General features: G+C 35.2%; 1 protein-coding gene across 2 annotated transcripts in view; it reads left to right on the top strand.

The window, feature by feature from the left end:
* The first annotated feature begins 232 nt into the window (after positions 1–232).
* Positions 233–16,058, top strand: part of C3H1orf185 (chromosome 3 C1orf185 homolog) — a 240,986-nt gene continuing 225,160 nt past the window's right edge. For both annotated transcript variants that reach the window (XR_011073391.1, XR_011073390.1), the window contains exon 1: positions 233–570. The gene's annotated coding sequence lies outside the window, so the exon portion shown is untranslated. The remainder of the gene's footprint in view (positions 571–16,058) is intronic.

The raw sequence follows: 16,058 nt of genomic DNA on the forward strand, positions 1-16,058 counted from the left end.
CGCGCAGAAAAGCCCGGGGTGGGGGTGGGGGAGTTTCAAAACCGTTAGCTCGCGTTGTGTGTTTTTTTTTTTTCCCCTCCCTCGCTAAGGTTTCTTTTCTTTTCTCTTCCTGTCCAAATATTTCAAATTTCCGCGCCTTAAATAACAGTCTCCTTTTATTTAGTTAGTTTCCTCGGCAGGTTTGGCCGCCCGCTTGTCTCTGCCCCCCAGCGGGCCCGGGGCGCCTCGGACGCCTCGGTGCTGCCTGCAGCCCCTGCGCGCTGCCCCCGGCCCAGCCAGCGCGGCCCAGAGCGCGCCCGCCGGAGCCACAGCCCCCTCTTGCCGCGACCTCGCTTGACCCGACTCTCCCGGCACCCAGAGCCAACTAAGGCCGCCCCCCGCCCGGACGCTTGTCTGCTCCCAGCTCGACTTCCCTCCCCGGACTTTGGAGTCTCTTCTACTTTGGGGTTTGGAACCCGGTCGCCCTGGAGCGGCGGAAGGGCCGCGGCGATAGGAAAGCAGCAGAGGAGGCCAGTGGCCGGAGCCTGCCCCAGCCCCCACCCCGCGGGTAACCTTGGAGGCGCCCTCGGAGTGAGTGTGTGCGCTGCTGCGCCAGCCGGCTGGGGCAAGCGGGCGCACGGCGCAGCAGGCAGGAGGCGGGAGCGGGGGCGGGGAGGGGGAGCGGGCCCCGGTGCCTCACTGCAGCCGCCGCGGCACCCTGGGTGCTACGGGCTGCCGGGGCGGCCAGGGTTCCCCGGCCCTGGCCCTCAGGCAGCGGTCCCCGAGGAGGCGGCGGCCATCCCACTGGATGGTTCCGGCGACCTGTGCCTGAGGACTGGGGCCCGTGGGCGACGTGGGAGCAGGGGCAAGCGGGCCGGTGAGTGCCTAGCTCTCTGCAGAGGTGAGCTGGCGGCGGGACCGGGCGCGGCGGCTGGAGCAACTCCATGCCCAAAGCCAATGCCAGCACTCCCCCTCCCCCCGTGACAGCTGAGGACAGCCGGGCTCCGAGCCTCGCGTTCAACAGCGAGGAGGCAAATGCCTCTCAGGCTTCTCACCCGCTTCGACTGCTCGGAAAGTCCTATGGTGTTGCCTTTCCCCCACAAATTACTAGACGTCCAGAACTGAAAATGCACGTTCATTCGGAAAGACCCTTAGCTTGAAACACTCAGAATTGCAGGCCCGTCGGGACTTTGGGTGGGGCTGGGACGCGCAAAACACCTAGAAGTGGTCGTGTTTTTTGAACCCGGAATAGATCCGACAATCGAGTATGGCTCTTCAGCAGTGCCTGAAAAGAATAAAAACTCCCCAGATCTGGATATTCACTTGGCAAATCAAGGTTCCAGTGAAATGTTTTGCTATCTGCTATAGAAACATTGTGCGAGCTTCAGGTGTTAGGATGTGGGTTTGGAATTTTCTGTGCTGTCTTTAATCCTGAAAGACATTAAATAACAGCATGGTAACACACCCGGCAAGTGAACAGAGGTTATCCTTGCCACCACAGCACCTGCAAAAGCACAAGTGGAACTCCTTCCTGAGTTCTAAAATGGCTTCTGGACCGTCCAGAGGTACCAGCACATACGAGGAGGGGGACGGGGGACTGGAGGAGTTTGTACATTTTTTAAAACTACACAGATATTATTAGACTTAGAGTGTTCCACCTCACCTCTCCTTTCTCCCAGTCCCCATTGGTCAAGGAAGAATTTTAGTGTAGGCCTATTCAATAGTTCTACATTCAGCCTTTTTCTCTTCCCTCCTCCCTCCCCTCCCCCCAAAAAACCAGTCAGCCAAAAACATCAGCTCTTTTGGGGAGGAAGTAAAAAAACCACCAATCCTTATCCAAACTACCCGTCATTTCTTTTGAGCATAAAGAAGAAATCCTACATATAACCTATACTATGAAAGAAGAAATAATTTACCAGGATCTCAAATGCATTCAGTTGGTATAATTAAAGTGATATTAATTAGCTTTTAACATGAAAATAATGGGACAGTTTCTGGAACTGATAGGTGAAAAGCTAAAAAAAACTCCATTGAAATGTTTGGAGACGGAAGCTTCTGCTCTTCTTTATATTTCATCAGTACAGTAGTTACTTGGAAAAAAACCTCATACTTTATCTTGACCATATAAAGCAGTATCATGCTGACTAATTTTATTTTAGTTATATGCCTTAGTTTTTCAGATTAGTTACAAGAATAGTGAAAGTTCACATATAAAGCAAAACTGACAACATCTTTTAATGTTAAAATTTTAATTTAGAAATGCAACTAAATTATCACAATTATATTAAAGTACAGTCCACTCCCTTGTTTCTTCTAAGTGTACAGTTTGCACAACTTGCTGGTAAAGAAATCTGTCCTGAGTTTAAAATGTATGCCTTGGAAACATGATTTCCTAAAGTAAAAAATAACTCACTGTCCTTTAGGAATAATTATTCTATAATTTGGCTATTCTGTGTATAGCTAATGTAACAGTATCTTCTTTTACATTTTGGATCTATTGTAAAAGCCATTTGGGCCCAAATTGTTCTTGTTCCAAAATTTTCTCCTTCAGATATTTTTACTAAGAAGTGACTGTCCTCAGTGATGCAGCAGCATTCTGCTGCCCATTCTGCTAATTCAAGAACTTGAGACCAGACTTATACACGCCATTTAAAAAGAAACATTCATTTCTTCTTTTGTCCAAGTTCAGAACAGACGTGAATGAATGTTAACATTTGAAAGGCCTAGAATAATTAATTTGCAAATCAGTTATTATAGTTGATGATTCAAGATGAAATTTTTAAAGACTTATGTATCAGAAGAAAAAGTGGGATCAAATTATTAAGTTAAGCAGCATTTGATGATGATTAATAGTACAATATTCTCTACCTCAATATTCAAATAAGCAATAGTGTGTATTGTGGTATGATTTTTAACTGTGAAAGACAATATTATGTAATACTCATCATGGTATATAAAAGGAATTGAAGTCCAGAATATCTTTTTTCAATATTAAGTGAAATATAATTAAAACAGATTAGCTAAAAAAAAAAAAAAAAAAAAAAAAACTACACTATCACCTATATTTTTGGCTGTTCCCATCTTTCTTTCTTTCTTTTTTTTCTACTTCTTTTACTTTTTTGTCTCTACATTATAGGTGATGAACAAAAATAGCATGTAGAAAAAGGTTTCCAATCCTCCTTTATTCCTGCTGCCTCAGCCATCTACTTCTCCCTTCACAAACATTACTTCAACTTTAAAAACCATGTTTTGTGATGCTAAAAAGTAATTATTCCCATTAATTAAAATGTATCATAGGCCTGTAAGTGAAAAAGCATTGTCTGTATTTTATTTAAAATAAAGTGAAAAAAGTGTGGACATTAGGTTGTAGCAAGTGTGTATTTATGTTTTGAATATAAATTGTCAGAATCTTAAAACACATTTAATATTTTGACATAACATATGCTAAGATTAACAGTTTAGAATCAAGATCTAAAAAATATTAAATTTAATTTCTGGTCTTTCTTTGCAAAATAATTTAATATATTTTAATTTGCCATAGTAAGATAAGGCTAATTGTTTTAACTAATAAAAAGTGAAAATGTTGATACTTGTAGGAAAATATGAAGAGAGGACTATGATATCAAATCCAAAGCAATGTTTTTTTTAAAATAAATTACTCCTACTGGTAAATTATATACTCTAATTGTAGTGATTATTATTTTATAATTAAATTTTGCACTTGGCACATGGACCAAAGTTCTCTATGTTTATCTATAAGCATATAGTTGGTTATGCAGGTAATCCAAATAATACTTTGTGGTCCTGTTCTATATGAGTATTTTTATGTATATATATGTATATTTAGATATTTCTTACTAACGTTCAGTACTGAATAAATAGATATTTTGAAGAAATACTACCAGTTCACTTCATATTGCTATTTTTAAGATGTTAAATTATGATCTGCTAAAGAAATATAGGCTGATAATTTTTTAGATATAGGTAAGATCCAGGGAAGGATAGAAATTAAAATCTTAGAACTGAAAACATTGATGCAGGTCCTAGTTCCACCTAGGTTATTGTTTCAAATTTTTATCATGAGGCAAATATACATGAAACCACTTAACATCCACAATTAATGTAATCAAATTTGAAATATTAGAAACAGAATTGTGATAGTGCTAAGAGGAAGAACGGACATTTCAAGTTTTAGATAGCCATGTCTGTGGGTTAATTTAATATCAATTACATGATGGGCAGTTTGCTAAATAATCCAAAAGCAAGGACAAAACAAGACCAGTAAAAGATATTTGCCCAATAATTCAAAAGCAGGGCAAACAAGACCAAAAAAAAATTTTTTTTCCCATTATACCACCATAGGAAATATAAACAAATTAATGTGATTGGTATGGATAACTTTTTCAGTTTCCAGTGAAGTGTGCTACTTTTTCACTTGGATAATGCTTTTGAAACACAGCTAGAAAATAACCACTTATTATTTATGGTCATATTTTAAAATTACACATAGGTTTTACTTAAATACAAAATATATATATTCTGTCCAAAAATAGCAAGTTCAACACCATTCTGAAAGGGTGAGTGGATACAGCTGGACATCTGGACTAGACTGAGGGGCTGTTTAATTTGCAGCCCGAGTAGGGCCACAAGGGAGAGAGTACCGAACTGTCTGAATGCTGGCTAATTTGCTTAAGAGTAGTCAAAATGGCTCTGAGGTAGTATAAATTGCCTACAGTTGTTTAAATACACCATGTACCTAATGGAAAAGCAAATAACTTTATACAAAGACAGTTAAAAGAAGGAATATATATATTTTTTGCATCCAGAGGGACATCACAAATGTCATGGGAAAATATTAATGTAGCAATATAAAAGAGAACTGTACATAATAACATCAGCTGAAGATAAATGATTGCTTTCATTTCTTTAAAAAGGCTTATTTATTATGTTTTAAATATTTAAAATGCACAGTTCTTCAAACATATGACTAATATCTGTAAAATGTACTACACATACTAATTTATTAATATTCTAATTTTTAAATTTTTCTCAAAAAAGTAATCCAAAATACCTATTGAAAGATCATGAACCATACCCTAAAATCAGCAAATAAAGTTTGAGGCTTAGCAATATAAAAGAATTGTAAAGATCAGTGCTTTCTAAGGAAAATGTTCTGTCTTGAATTATCAAGATAAAGATCTGGGGATTTTCAGCAGCACATTTTGTCTTCTATGAACTAAATATGATTATATTTAGGATCAACATAAGATTTATTTAACATTTCTACAGTAAAGTAATATTTTATATCATCATTTTGAGTTTAAATATATAGGATTTAAACAACAGAACTCTGTATAGACATTGTGAGGTTTCTCCTTACTTAGCAATAGGACAGACTAAAGAGAAATCATATCAAAACATAAAATTCAGATATAAGATTCAAGTTAAAGAACAACAATGATATTAAATCAACCAACAGAAGAATTGTCTCATATGAAAATCTTCCATTAATTTGGGGAAAAGGAGTGATAGGAAAAAATATTTAAATCCTTTTCCATTAGATTAAAAGATTACTGGTTTCTTATTCAATATTGTTGGAAATAAAATCCTAAATATTTAGGAAAGGGATATGAACATGCTAAAAAGCAAGTGAGTCTCTTGCTTTAGGAAGAGTTTAGGAAGTGTGATAGTAATTGACCTGAGAGGATTCTCCAAAGATATTTTAATATAGGTGTGAGTATGTCAGCATATAAAAAGTACTAAATATATTGAATTTTGTCATCATCTAGTAGGCTGTTAAATCATGTGTACACAAAGAAAATAGGAGATACTTTAGTAATTGTCTCTTCTTTTTGGTACTTCTTAATTTATACATATATTAATTCAACTTACATTTCAGTAAAAGGAGAGAGAAAAGAAACACAAAATCAAGCAAGTTAATAAATCAATATCTATTATTTAGTCTCTATATTACCTAACTTAATATTCATAACCCCCTCAGACATTGGGCTTTATTCTCCCATTTTTACAAATAGGAAACTCAGATTTAATGATGTTGAGTAAATTGCCCATGTCACAGGCTGGTAATTTATAGCATAAGGATACAAACTCACTTCTTTTATTACTTCATTATAGCCAGATGGAAAGATCTTTCAGAGAAATTACCACAAATCAGTCAACTCAATAATCACATATTAAGCACCCATCATTATAGTTGCTTAATAGGTTTACAATTTGGGGACTAATTATATCCAAAGCTTTCCACATCTGCAAAATGGGGGTAATAATACCTAATTTGTCATGTTATTGTAAATAATAAATGAAGTATGTGTAAATTTCCTGGTACTCAGCAAGCCTTTAATAAATGGGAACTATTATTATGGGGACTCTAAAGTAACAGAAAATCCATTCTTGACCCCAAGGAGCTTAAAAACTATTTGGGTAGATAAAGTTTACATGTGGCATACATATAACAACTGGAAAGCAAGCAAGGTATAAGCAAGTGCATGGTAGTATGTGATATAGATTGCACCAAAAGAGCAAACTTATTACCAAACATCTTATTAGACTTAAGATATTGATTTGAATATCCTATAGTGGAAAATTTCCTTTATTGAGAAGAAAAAGGAAAAGCCACCTCAAAATAATTGACTTCTTCTAGCATGTACTCTCTGAAGGTGTCTATATCCAACAAATATAGCAGGTGAACAATGGAAAGTGACTGCATGGACAGAAAATATAAAAAACATACATACAAAGGTATTTTGAAAGGTATCTTTCATTATTTTCGAATAAGTGACTATGATATTCTGACTCAAATGGGAATAGAAAAATACCTAGGAGTTTCATAATCATTACATAATGGGATCCATAATAAGTAGTAGAGGATAGTGAGTGAATGCCTTCAAGGCCAAATAAACTCTATTTCTAACTCTGGTACTCACTATGTACCTCACCTTGGAACAGGCACTTAACCTTTCTAATCCTCATTTCCTCATTTGTAAAATGGGTATAATAATAATTACTTCACATGGTTGTAATAATTAGGAATAATATTTATTAATAAGTCATTTAATACTTTAACATAGAAAACTTGGAAGGCTATAAAACAACAGGTTTCCTGAGATTTAGATTTAGTTATATTAATAAGAAAGAAAAGAAAATCCCTCTTAGGTGAACATAACCTTGAGTAACACAGACATTTGTGGATTAAGAATAAAAACTTTGAATTTAGACTTAAAGTCATCACTCCAAGCACCTATGCATGTGACCAATATACAAGTACATTCAGTTTAATAACCACACTTATTAAAAACCCATTATATGTGAGGTATTTTTCCATATGCTGAGTATATGAAGGTAAGACATCATCTCAGCCCTCGAGGAACTAGTGAGAGAAACAAAATACCTTATATGGAGTATAATAGGATATTAGGCATAATGAAGGTACAAAATAAATAATAAATTAGATTTGGAAAGTAATAAGTACCTTTGAGAAACCAAACTCCATTTTCAGAAAGTTAACTCTAGAAGAGTCAAGTAGACTTTCATTTCCAACAAAATGAAGACTAGATTTCCTTTAAAATCTTCCCAAAACAAAACAGATAAACTGATGGATAAAAATTTTTTTAAACATATTTTGGAATTCAGAGTTGCACTGGTAAGAAGGTATGGGAAATTTACAGAGACCAAAAATGAGGGAAAGTGAGTTCTGATGCCAGGTGCTCTGGGGGGCATCCACTGATCTCTAGGGTGTTACTTTGCTGGGGCTGCTATAACAGAGTATCAAAAACTGAGTAGCTTAAACAACAGAAATTTATTGTCTCACACTTTAAAGGCTAGAAGTCTGAAATCAGGTTAGTTTATTCTGAGGGCTGAGGAAAAATCTATTCCATTCCTTTCTCTTAACTTCTTGTAGCCTCAGGCATAACTTGGCTAGTAGATGCTGTTCTCCCTGTGTTTTTGCATTGTCTTTCCTCTTTGTGTGTCTGCCTCTGTGTCCAAATTTCCCCTTTTTATAAGAATACCAGCCATAATGAATTAGGGCCCACCCTAATAATCTCATCTTAACCTGATCATCTGCTAAGACTCTATTTCCAAACCAGAACACATTCACAGGTACTGGAGATTAGGACTTCGACATCTTTTAGGGGGGCAAAATTCAACCAGTAACACCTGGTAACCTAAAGTTTTAGTTTTAAGGAGACTCAAGGAGAGGATAAAAGACAATGCTTAGGGCAATTGTGAGGTGGAAAGACTGACAGAAGGCCCCATTATAAAGCTAGACGCCCCAAAGGGTAATACACTCAAGGAAAACTCAAAGTAAATGTCAAAATATTTTGCCCATTTTTATTGTTTTTGTTTGTTTTTACTTTCTTATTATTGAGTTTTGAGAGTCCTTTGTATATTCTGGATACAAGTCTTTTATCAGATATGTGTTTTGTAAATATTGTCTGCTAATCTGTGGCCTGTCTTTTCATTTAACCATGTCTTTTGAAGAGAAGTTTTTAATTTAATGTAGCACAGTTTATCAATTTTTTTCTTTTCTGGTTCATGCTTTGTGCGATCCAAGAAATCTTTGCCTAAACCAGGGAAATAAAGTTTTTCTCTTAAAAGTTTCATAGTTTCAGAATTTACATTTAGATCTGTGATCTATTTTAAGTTTTTGTATATGGTATGAGGAAAGGGTTAAAGTTTTTTCTTGCATATGTATATCCAGTTATTCCAGGATCATTTGTTGAAAATACTACCCATAACCACTGAATTACCTTGATGTCTTTGTGGAAAAATCAATTGACCATCTATATGTAGGTCTAATTCTGACTTTCTATTCTGTACCATTGATCTATATGTCCATCATTATACAAATATTATAGTCTTGATTATTATAGCTTTATAATAAGTCTCAAAATCAAGTAGTGTGAGTTCTGCAACTGTTCTTTTTCAAATTTAATTTTGATATTCCAGGCCCTTTGATTTCTATATACATTTTCAAATTTTAGATTTAACATGTCAAATTCTCAAAAAATGATTAGGATTATGTTGAATCTATAGATCGATTTGGGGAAAATTGATATCTCAACAATTTTGAGTCTTTTGACCATGAATATCTCACTACTAATTTAGGTTTAAACATTCTTTCATTAATATTTTGCCACTTTTAGTATACAGTTTTTATACATTTTACCAGACTTGCTCCTAAGTATTTCACATTTTTTATGCTATTTACATTTCAATTTGCAGTTTTTCATTGCAAGCATATAGAAATACAATGACTTTTGTATACTAACATTATATCCTGTAATCTTGCTAAACTCACTAATTATTCTAGTTTCTTTTTTTTGTAGATACTTTTTAATTTTCAACATAGATAACCATGTGTCTGTAAATAAAGACAGGTTAATTTTTTTTTTCCTGTCCAATCTGTATGCCTTTTATTTATTTTTCTTGCCTTGCTGCAAGGCTATGACCTCCAAAACAATGTTGAATAGGAGTGGAAAGAGTGCACATTCTTGCTTTATTCCTGATCTTAGAGGGAAAGCACTCAGTCTTTCACCATGATGCTAGCTCTAGATTTTTCACAGATGCTTTTTTTACCAGTTTAAGGAAGTTTCCTTCTATTCTTAGTTTGCTTACAAAAAATCATAAATGAATGTGGAATTTGTCAAATTTTTCCTGCTTTTATTGAGATGATTGTGGGTTTTTTAGCCTGTTTAAAAGGTGAGTTACACTGATTTTCAAATATTGAATCAACCTTGCATTCCTAGGAGAAATCTCACTTGGTTTTGACGTATTTTACTTCTTACATATTGCTGGTTTTGATTTACTAATATTTTGTTAAATATTTTTATGTTTCTGTTCATGAATGTTATTGGCTTATAGCTTTGTTTCCTCTTGACATCTTGAAATAGATAGAATATTTGTGTCCCCCACCTCCATAAATTCATATGTTGAAACCTAATGCTCAATGTGATGGTAGTAGGAGATGGAGCCTGTGGGAAGTGTTTAGATCATGAGGGTAGACCCCTTATGAACAGGATTAGTGTTCTTTTAAAACAGACACCCCCAGAGCTCCCTAGTCCCTTTCACCTGTGAACTAGAAAGCAGGCCTTCACCAGACATTGAATCTGCTAGAGCCGTGGTCTTGGACTTCCCAGCCTCCAGAACCCTGAGAAATTTCTGTTGTTGGGAATTCCCCGGCGGTCAAGTGGTTAGGGGACTTTCACTCCCAAGTCAGGTTCAATCCCTGGTCAGGGAACTAAGATTCCACAAGCAGCGCCACGCAGCCAAAAAACAAACAAAAACCAACAACAACAACAACAAATTTCTGTTGTTAATAAACCACCCAGTCTATGGTATTTTGTTATAGCAGCCTGAAGAGATAAGACATATCTTTCTCTGGTTTTGGTACTACGGTAATGCTGACCTCATAAAATGAGTTGGGAAGCACTCCCTCTTATTCTATATTATGAAAGAATTTATATAGAATTGGTATTATAACTTCCTTAAATATCTGGTAGAATTCACTGATGAAGCCCTCTGGGCCTGGAGTCCTCTTCATGACAAAGTTTTTATCTACAAATTCAAAATTTAAAATAGATACAGGGCTATTCAGGTAATCTGTTATTTAGTAAACTTTGTTACTTTGTGTTTTTCAAGGAATTTGTCCATTTTATTTTTGTTGTTAAATTTGTTGAAAATACGTTGGCCATAATATTATTTTTTATGTCTGTAGTATAGGCAGTTACACCCTCTCACATCCCTAATGTTGGCAATTAATATCTTCTCTCTCTTTCATTCATTTATTTTGATCAGTTGAAGATATCATCGTACTGAACTTTTCAAAGAACCAGCTTTTGACTTCATTAATTTTCTTTATTGTTTTTCTGCTTTCGGTTTCAGATTTCTGCTCTTACCTTTATTATTTTCTTCTTTCTGCTTGCTTTCAGTTTAATTTTCTCTTATTTTCTTTTTTTATTTGAAGTTTAGTTGACTTACAGTATTGTGTTAGTTTCAGGTGACAGCAAAGTGATTTAGTATTTTTACAGATTATACCACATGATAGGTTATATTAAGATAATGGGTATAATTCCCTGCGCTATACAGTATAGCCTTGTTGCTTACCTATTTTATGTATGGTAGTTTATATCTGTTAGTCCCATACTCCTAATCTGTCCCTTCCCCGTTCCCTCTCCCCTTTTGGTAACCAGAAGTTTGTTTTCTATATCTGTGAGTCTGTTTCTGTTTTGCATATACATTCATTTGTATTATTTTTTTAGATTCCACATATAAGTGATATCATACAGTATTTGTCTTTCTCTGTCTAATTTATTTCACTAAACATAATATTCTCTAGGTCCATCCACATTGCTGCAAATGGCAGTATTTAATTCTTTTTTATGGCTGAGTAATATTCCATTTTATATATATACTGTATTTTCTTAAACCAATCATCTGTTGATGAGTGCTTGGGTTGCTTCCATGTCTTGGGTATTGTAAATAGTGCTGCTATGAACATAGGGATGTATGTATCTTTTCAAATTTGCATTTTTATTTTTTCCTGATATATATCCAGGAGTGGAATTGCTGGGTCATATGGTAGTTCTATTTTTAGTTTTTTAAGGAACATCCATACTGTTTTCCATAGTGGTTGCACCAATTGACATTCCCACCAACAGTATACAAGCATTCCCTTTTCTCTACATCCTCTCCAACATTTGTTATTTGTAGACTTTTTGATGATAGACATTCTGACCAGTGTGATGTGACACCTCACTATAGTTTTGATTTGCATTTCTCTAATAATTAGCAATGTTGAGCGTCTTTTCATGCACCTGCTAACCATCTGTATGTCTTCTTTGGAAAAATGTCTATTCAGGTCTTCTGCCCATTTTTTGATTGGGTTGTTTGTTTTTTTGATATTGAGTTATATGAGCTGTTTGTATATTTTGGATATTAACCCCTTGTTGGTCACATCATTTGCATTATTTGCTCTTGTTTTCATAAAGTGGAAGATTAGATTATTGATTTGAGATATTTCTTATTTTCTGAAAGAAACAGTTGTTTCTCAAATTTCCCTGCATCCAAGAAATTCTGATATGCTCTGTTTTCATTTTCAGTCAATTAAAAATGTTCCTAATTTCCCCTGTGACTTTCTCTTTGATCCATGGGCTATTTCCACTATGGCCAGAAAATATACTTTGTATTGTTTCAGTTGAGATCAAATACATAGGTCATATCAACAAATGTAAGTGGGCTTGATTCACCTATTAAAAGAAAAAGATTTTCCGATTTCAGGACAAAAGTCAATCTATGCTTTATTTAAGATACATACCTAAAGTTAAGTGAACCAGAAAGCCTAAACATAAAGGGATGGGCAAATATACACCAGGCAAATACAAATAGTAAGAAAGTTTATGATCCTAACATCAGACAAAGGAGAATTCATGCCAAAAACATTAAATGAGACAAAGAAGGAAACTTTAATAATTACTAAAGACTACAATGCACAATGAAGTTTAAAAAGTTATGAATTATATGAACCAAATAAGACAGCAACTTCATAAATAACTTACTGCCAGCTGCAAGGCGGGGTGGGTCTCTGCAGTTCTGGCGGTGGTTTCACTAGCCCTGTTCTCTACCAGCCCCACCTACTGTGCGCATGTGGGAGCGTTTTAAATGTAAAACCCCTTCCAGCGTTGTAGAGGCCATGTCTGTGCTGGTCTTACTGACATACAATTATCACAAATAAATACTTTCATAGTAAGAAGAACAGAAAAAAGAACTTACCATCACAAATAAGTACCTATAAGAGGTGCAAGGAGAAATAGACAAAAATGCACTAACATATGATTCTTAATCCAACACATGTCAATTTTAATGAAAGAAGTAAAAATTTAAAAGTGCTAAACAACATAAAAAATATGGTAGCCCTAATGCATATATCAAACTTTACACTCTGATAATAGAAAATATACCTGCTTCTCAAGTGCACATGAAGCATTTATGAAAATTAGTCATATAGTGAGCAAAAAAAAAAAAAAAAAACCTCAACAAATACTATAAAGTAGATATATTACAAACAAGATTCTCTTGTTCCAATTTAAGAAAACTAAAAATCAATAGTAAAATATTTTCTAAAAAAAGCTTCTTCCAAGTACATATATTATAACTCTCTAGCAAACAACTCTTGGCTGAAAAGGAAAATACAAATGAAAATCCCAGAATTTCTCAAAAAATATCAATAATGTCTAGATGTCAGAATCTCAGTCACATAATTAAAGTAGTGGTCAGAGGAAAACATCCTTAAACACTTATATCAATAAAAATGAATATATTTACATGAATTAATTTTTCAACTCAAGTACCTAGAAAAAGAAACTAAATCAAATGAAATCAGAGGGAGGACATAATAAATGTAAAAGCAAATATTACTGAGGTAGAACACAGAGAAACTATATAATAAATAAATTAAAATTTCTGTTTCTTTGGAGAAAGTCAATAAAATAGAAAAACCACTAGATTACCTAATCATGTAGGAGAAAGCACACATATACAAAGTAAGAAATGACAAATGGGAAATAAACATTGATATAGAGAGTATCAAAACAAAAAATGAAAAACTATTTTGCACAATTCTATGCAAACATATTTGAGTGTAGTTAAAAATACATAATTGCTAGTAAAATAAAATTTACTCACATTGACCTCAATGTAGACAAAAAGCTTAAATAGGCCAATTTCCATAGAAAAAAAAAAAGAGAAAATTACCAAAGAAGTATCTCCCAAAAAAGTATCAAGTCATATGTCTGACAGGCAAATTCTTCCAACCTCTCAAACACAAATAATGACAAGCTTACTTAAATTATTCCAGAACATAATAAAAGAAGGAAAATTTTTAAATGTTAAACTTGATAAAGATAGGAGCAAAGAAAAATACTGTGGTAGGTTGAGTTATAAGACCAATTACTCACTGCTCCCTGTATCTATATCCTTTGCCAGGTAAATTTGCTATTCATCTCACAAGAGGCAGACTGTACTTTCCAGCCCCTTGTATTTTGGCTGTCATAAGATTTGTGACTAATAGGCTAATAGGATTATATGAGTTAGCTTTTGCTAGTTAACCAACCACCCAAAAACTTAGTGGCTTAAGACAATTAGATTTATTATTTAACATGGTTCTGTGGATTGACTACAGGGTTCTTCTCATCTGGGCCAGTCACATAAGGCTGGAGAGTCTAGGATGGTCTTTAAACATCTGAAAAGATGTTCAACTTCATTCAAAATTAGATAAATGCAAAGTAAAAGTATAATTCTCACTGATAAATTTGGTAGAAAAAATTTTAATTTGGTAAAAATTGTACAGTGCATTCTGTTGGTGAGGCTATGGGGAAACAGGCACTCTATTCATTGCTGGTGGGAATAAAATAATGGTACAAATTCTATGAAGTGAATTTGGCAACACGTAACAAAAGTACATATATGTTTGTGTTTTAACCCTAGAATCTTAATTGTAGGAATTTAACCTGAAACTACACCTTCAAAATAGGAAGAATATATGTAAAGTATTTCATTATGTGTAAGTGTTTGTAATAGCATTACAAACATTATTTGTAATAGCAAAATATTGTTACTATCCTAAATGTTCATCCACAAGAGGCTAGTTAGAATAAACTGTAGCACATTTACACAATAGAGAATTATGCAGCCATTTGAAAGTTAGGAAGAGTCGTATAAACTTATTTGGAGTGATGAATGGATAAACAAAATATGATATATTCATAAAATGGAATATTTTCAGACATAAAAAGGAATGAAGTACTGATACATGGTACAACATGGATGAACCTTGAAAACATTATGCTAAGTGAAAGGACCCAGACATAAAAGACTACGTATTGTATGATTCCATTCATATAATATGTCCAGAATAGGCTATATACACAGAAAGTAGACTAATTCTTGTCAGGGGCTATTGGAGGGGGAAATAGGGAATGATATCACAGGGTACAAAGTTCCTTTTAGGAGTGATAAAAATGTTCTTGAACTAAATAGTGGTGATTGCTACACAACTTGCAAATATGCTAAAATCACTGAATTGTTCACTTTATTAAAAGGGTGAATTTTATGGTATATGAATTATATATAAAATCTTTTTTGAAAAGAGAAAGAGGGAGGCAAAACAAAAACCAAACAACAAAATACACCAAACCCAGACATGTGTCTACTGCCCTTTACTTGATATAAAGATGATGATGAGTCCAAGTAGGACATGTTCTTTAGGTAGCTCCTTCTTGGAGTGCTAAGAAGAGGCCATTTCCTTATTTATTTCCCTCCATGAGAATGGGGAAATGTATTTCTTTTGGTCACCTTACTATCCCCAATTCCTACCATGGTGCCTAGCACATGGTAGACACCCAGTAAATATGTGTTGAATGAAAAAAGAAAGTAGAATGAAGGGGAGAATTAAGAAATGCTATTTTGTAACCACCAGTGTAATAATACTTAGTTAGAAATCATTGTATGAAAGTTTGCTGGGTAACAAGATACTTATGAAACCGAGCAGGACCCTGTGAGGCTCCTGGGCATGGAAGCCTTTCCATGTCCCCTGTTTCTTATAGGGAATAGACTCCAGCCTTCATGACCTTCCTTGAATTCCAAAGGGCATACTCGAACAGTTGCTAATCAAGGAATGGAGGGGATGCGGAGACAAGGGAGGAGTAGCCAAGAAACAATGGTACAGACTTGGGGCAGGGTCCTGGTTCCACCTCAAGGGATACATATAACAATATCTTTGAGCTCTTTACAGAACTAAAACCCCCAACAAATGGAAGATGCTAGCATTCTTCATTCCAGAGAAGACCATGTAAGGTCAGATTAAAGGAACCAGAGAAGCTCATCAAGAGACTACCTGAGACCAGATTAAAGGAGTGCAGGCCCTGCACACACCCTAATCCTTATCAGCAACCCCACCCTTGAACTATTGCTATAAAACTCCTCACCAAATCCTCCTGGGTGTGGGACACACAGTTTTTCAGGGGAGGAGTCTGCTGTGTCCCCCTTTGCCTGGCAAAGCAATA

Source organism: Eschrichtius robustus, chromosome 3 (genome assembly GCF_028021215.1).
Source record: "Eschrichtius robustus isolate mEscRob2 chromosome 3, mEscRob2.pri, whole genome shotgun sequence".
Taxonomy (NCBI): domain Eukaryota; kingdom Metazoa; phylum Chordata; class Mammalia; order Artiodactyla; family Eschrichtiidae; genus Eschrichtius; species Eschrichtius robustus.